Genomic DNA, 5,893 nt, shown 5'->3' with positions numbered 1-5,893 from the left:
AGGAAAATTGGTTATAAATTTTAAAAAATATGGAACTTCCCACCAACAGGAGGGAGGTGTTCTAAACTAAATACAGAGTGAGTCATGCTCCCTCCCCTTAAAAACACAGATATTCTTTGTCCAGACAGCTATGCCCACTGGACAAACACACCTGGTTTAATGGGCGCAGTGGTTAGTTTTCTCTTCCCCCATCCTACTAATGCATTACGTCTTCAGTCTTCGAAAGCGTCAATGATGGGAAAAATGATTAAAGGATAGGGTGGGGTGGATGTGCAGAGATTAAGAACTTGACTCCTCTACTCTGGCCCTCAAAAAGGCAAGAGTTATTAACTGGGTATGAAGAATAAAAAAGATCTTGATATTCTGTCTTTAAGTTACAGGTAGTAGGACAATTGGGAGAGAGGAAAAGTGGGAGGGGTTTGATGGGCTGGTTAGTCCATGTAGTTTTTGTATCGGAAGTCATTGTGGGCCTCATTGAGAAGACATATGCCTACAATGGCTTCTGTCATGGCAAATGGGTCATTATTGGCAGAGGGTCAGCAGTTTTCAAACTGCTTCTCCTGGCCAGCATTTCAGGAAATGCAGATACTGACACCATAGTTGGACACACCAGCAGAAAAATCTTGATACTTGAGGTTTTGTGCAATCCAGTTAGGTGCTATGCATCGTAGAGTCTCCCCTTGAGATCATAGGCACAGATGTAGTACTGGTGATGCTTGCTTAGTTTCTTGATAGACTATGCAGTGTACTTCAGACCATTCTCTTCTCTCATGGCCATGCTGCTGAAGTTGGGATGGCAGCCTGTACCATTCCAGTTCCAGGAATGGGCTTAGGATCAAAGGTTTCTATCACAGCAAATTCCTCACATACATGACACAAAGTGAAACAGGCTATCCAAAGATGGTCTCCCATGTTGATTCCTTCATAGGGTCCTACATGGAATTCCCACTAGGCAGGCATGACTCAGCACGCATTCTTGCAGTCTTGATGCCTGTGAACAAAGCCTGGTAGTGGGCCTCAACAATGTCTCTGCTATAGACTGTATCTGTTCCCACAACATGGTAAAATGGACTTTGGGGCCCAGGAAAGACATTTGAAGGGCAGCTGAGGGGATTTCCATCTGTTCTCATTAGGGTATATTCTTGTTCCATTCCAAACCAAGGATTCTTGTTGTTTACATGTCCATTATCCATTTATAAGTGTGCATTTTAAATTGATCTTTGCAGGCTTTCTGTTGTACTAGAAGATTTCATAGAACACTAGCTTGTTGAGGTCTTTGTGGGAAGCTGCCAGGAACATGGCAACAGGGTTCAGACACATGTCAGTTTTAGAACCTACAAACTGAAAAGTCCTAGAGTCATCAAAATTCCATTCACACAGCAATTCCATATACTCAGGCATGGTTCATGGTGCAGGATTTGAAGCTCAGTCCTTCTCCAGTGCCATTGTTCCATAGATATGTGGCTTGGACAGTCTCACCCAAAGGAAGTGCTGTGTAAACCCACTTGATTCCTTTGTTCAAGTGGGAACTTGCTGAGGTGGCCATGGTTGTCGAGCAGGACAGAGGGCAGGCCACAAGAGCATAGTGAAGAGAGGAGGCTGGGTTTGTTGATCATATGCTCAACCCTTCTCTCATTCGCAGCTCTGCTCTTTGGTGTATTAACTATTATACCTATGATGAATCCGTTCCCACAACCTATAGAAACCTACTGCACTTACAGCAGTGTTTTTCAGAAGGTGGAAAACAATTTGCAACATCAGCTTAGAAAATCAACTGTGGTAAGAGCAAAACCGGTGAAAAAGAAACAAAACAGTATATAAGATTTAAAGTGTGTGAGATCTTTAGGTCCAAGGGGATGGAAACAAAGGAAGAACTGGATTGCCTGTAGCAGTATTGGGACTGTGTTCAGAGTAGAAAGGAATACAGTTTAATCCTCTACATTCCCCAACAGAGTTATGGTCTAGCAAATGAATTAATTTTATAGCTTAGGTGCATTTACAGACTTCCTATTTCCAAGCACATTTTTTCCTAAAAGCTATAGTTACTTTAAAATTAATTAACTCTTACTTGGAAACTAAGCTATTTTTTTTACTAATTTTTGACAGTGTGAAATTAAATTCAAGTTAAGTATTTGAATATTCTGTGCCATCTTTTGGACTTTTGTTTCCTGCTGGTTCCTCTTTTATTGAAATATCTCTTCACCTAGAACATGACTTCTTCTTTTCAGGACCTCCAAAAACATATTCTCAAAGGGAAATAATAGTGACCACATCCTCTGACCATAATTCATAATTATTTTTTTAAGTATAGTCTCTGAATAAATTTAATTTAAATTTAATTTTACCCCAGATTCCCATAATAAAATTTTAATTTATGTATCATATAGAAATTAACTGTAGTAAGAGTCATTGTGAGGGGTGAATGAGGCTATTTTCTAAATAAAGTATATATCCTCAAATAACTTTATTAGAAGACAAAACTGAAATAAAGTGAATAGAGTGTATTTACTTCAAGAAGCTAGGAAACAAACAAACAAAGAAAAAAACAGAAGCAGGGAATTTTTATCTATAAAAGAAAAAATTGGTGATATAAGAAACAAATAAGAATAATTCATACTATAGAAGATTAATGATTAGAAAAGAAAAATAAAAGTCTGGAAGAGAAGGAAGAAATGAAGAAAGGAAGGAGGAAGAAAAGAAGGAAAGAAAGAAAGTCAGTCCACATAAATCATTAGAATTATAAAAGCACATATAACCTTTAAAAGCCTACCAAAAAAAAAAAATGATTAAGTGAAAATCTAGAGACATCCAGAGTTAAATTAGAAGAAAAAAAAAGTATAAGCAAACTATGATAAAAGACCCAAAAAATATAAATAGAAATTTTGTGGCTGGTGAGCAATACATAGTAAGTTGCCTAATTTGTTTGGAAAAAGGTTATTAAACTGTGTAATTTGTTTGGAAAAAAGGACACTGACTGTATTAATTTCCTAGCTGCCAAAACAAATACCACGCGATAGGTTGGTTTAAAACAGGAATTTATTGGCTCAAGGTTTCAGAATCCAGAAACCTTGCTTCCTCCTGGATTCAGAATTTTCTGTCACATGGCAATGCACCTGGTACATCTTCTCCTTTGTCTTCTGGGTTCCATTGACTTCCAACTTCTGGCTGTTCCCATTGACTTCTCCTCCATGTCCAATTTCCTTTGCTTATAACAACTTCAGCCATATTGAATTAGGTCCAAATTCATTCAGTGGGCACACCAAAACTAATGACATCTTCAAAGGTCCTCTTTTCAAATAGGTTCACACACACAAGACCACAAGTCTGGGATCTGAACATGCTTTTTTTTTGGTGGGGGTGGAGAATGATTCAAACCCAATACTGATGGTCTACAGAGGTTATGCAATGCCAAGAAGATATAATTTGAGCAAAAGAATTGTAATCCTCAACATGCACAAGCTCACCTGACATGGACAACAAGGGATTGGTGGTGTTGAAAGAGATAATTTCATGCAGTTATGGCAAGGTATTGTTTTCCTGTTGATCATAAGCAACTTCAGAGGATACCAACATCAGAAAAAATCACTCTATGATCATGACAAAAGGAAATGAAGAACAAAACCACTTTAGAATATTTCTCAGTACAGATAGAAACAATGTCATTGTGCATGCCACAAATATACCAAACATCTACATCTCTCCACTAATATGAATGACTGCTGCTCCTAGAACTACTGTTCTAACATATCCTTACTTCACAGTGCTTATGCTCTTAAAAATCTGACAATTGTTCTTTTTGAATATTTTGGTAAATTGTTTTTGTCTCCATGAACAATCAGGAAATGTCTAGGCCCTGTGTTATACTTTTACATGCATCTTTGATGCTTTGACTATTGGAAGTGGGCTCTGTTTTCACCAATCTTACCTCACCTGCCCCATATCTCCCCAAACTTAGGTGCCCACAGCTACTTTGTGAAACTCTAAATACCTCAGCTCTAAAATTACTCCTAAGGAAGGAGGTTGGTCAAATAATGTTAGGGATAGCTGAGTGGATAACGTGGTACGGAAAAAAAAACCAAGAAGCTTGAAGAGTTCATGTAGCAGATTGAGAAAAGTCAGTTGCAGTTTGTTGTAAGAGTTGTTCATTGTTCAATTTCTTGGAAGGCATGCAGGCTTACAGGTCTTGGTAGTTACGGAACAGGGTGTAGGAACAAGATATGGGTCATGGTTTATCAGCATTATTTGGGCAATTTTAATTCAGTAAGAGGGGTAGAAGGAGCAGTGGTGTGCTGAGGTTAAGCAAGGATCACAGTGGGAAAATTAGTCTCTTAGGATCTTTCAAGGAAAGTAATTCTCAGGGGCTGCTCACCGTTTTATACCTAGTGCTATCAGTGTCTCACACTGATGTTCTCATGCAGTAAGTACATTGATATTGTCTTAACTTTCTGTTGGTTTCTTTCTTATCTTGAACTAGTGATCTTATGAGAACAAAATGACACAGATGAGCACAAGTATAAAACTATTTCTTAATGCATCTTCTATCTGTGACCCTAGCAGATGATAATTCTTTGTGATCATTTCCTCCCTATTGGGGAGCAGCACCCTCTGTCTCCTCAAATCTGATGTTCTTTGTGTAAATACTGAGTAAAGATCTTATAATTGCATCTCTAGCACCAAAGTAGTTAGCAGAAACCAGAAAGATGATGCTATTTTGCCATCTTTTCTGAAACTGTCAACTTTTCAAAGTTGAGATTTGGGTTAAATATTTATTGCGACCTTACTCTTTGTTTCTTGTTTCTGTACTATTTTCCGCTACAGATTTTGAAAATTACAGGAACTTCAAAAAGAATGGTATTTACTGATTCACAAGTCTTTAAAATCTTGGAAGATAATGTCCTATTTTTATTTTTCAAAATGATGAGAGAGGATTTATAGATTTCCCTAGCTCTGGCTTGAAAGAATAGAGCATAATCCGGATGTTCCATGGTAGGGTTTCTCCCAGGTGTTTATAGGACCTTTATCTTTGTTTACCCCCATACCCCTTTTTAAATCACTTACCCAATTTGAAAAACTTCAGTTAATTTTCAGTCCAATTATATCATCCATTTCTTTATTTAGTGTACTCATAGTATTTCTCTCTATCTCCTCTCTCTCTCTCACTGTTGCTCTCTCATACTCTCTCTCACATACTTACATGCATTCAAGCATCACTCAAATAAAGATAAAATAAATCTCACAATAGCCTGCACAACATTGAAGTGAATATAAATATTACTATATATATGAGATTGAAAAAAAAAAGTAAAATCAAAATGTGGTTATTTTTATCACTTTGTTACATGTCACTACAATCAAGTAAAATAGTTTAGTTTACTTCGTAATCAGAAACACAGTATCTCACAATAACAGATTGGATTTCAGCAACATATTTTGTGCTTTAATATTATAAAGCTATATGCTTTGATTAGTTAAAGGTGATTTATAAAGCAAAATACACTAGTAACTTGAATACATGGTTACAAGTATACAAATAATTTCTAACTTGAAATGCATGGTTATCATATTTCCTTTGCCAATGACTTTGTATTTGTTTCTCAGCAGTGCAAAATTTCTAATTTAGAAAAGAGTGTTGGGCTCGAAGATATTCTTTTTTCTCTTACACATCAAACCTTCTGAAAATTTCCATAGACAATCAATTACTTTGAAAATATGAGTGGGAAATGTCAGTATTCAGATGTTCATAAAGTATAATTAATGGCAATAGGTTAGAAGCATTCAAAGAAAAATGTAGTAATATCTCTTTCATATTTTAATACAAGTATATTCCTCAAAAATATTTTTCTGTTACATAATTTTACACTTATATAAATAACTTGGTGAATCATGTTAGGAA

General features: G+C 36.4%; 1 pseudogene; it reads right to left on the bottom strand.

Moving 5' to 3' along the window:
• Positions 1–431: 431 nt before the first annotated feature.
• On the bottom strand, positions 432–1,546 carry LOC101417989 (glutamine synthetase pseudogene; annotated as a pseudogene).
• Between the last annotated feature and the right edge of the window lie 4,347 nt (positions 1,547–5,893).

This window comes from Dasypus novemcinctus, chromosome 2 (assembly GCF_030445035.2).
Source record: "Dasypus novemcinctus isolate mDasNov1 chromosome 2, mDasNov1.1.hap2, whole genome shotgun sequence".
NCBI lineage: Eukaryota > Metazoa > Chordata > Mammalia > Cingulata > Dasypodidae > Dasypus > Dasypus novemcinctus.
Note: the sequence above shows the minus strand (reverse complement) of the source record. Positions and strands in the feature narration are given on the sequence as shown.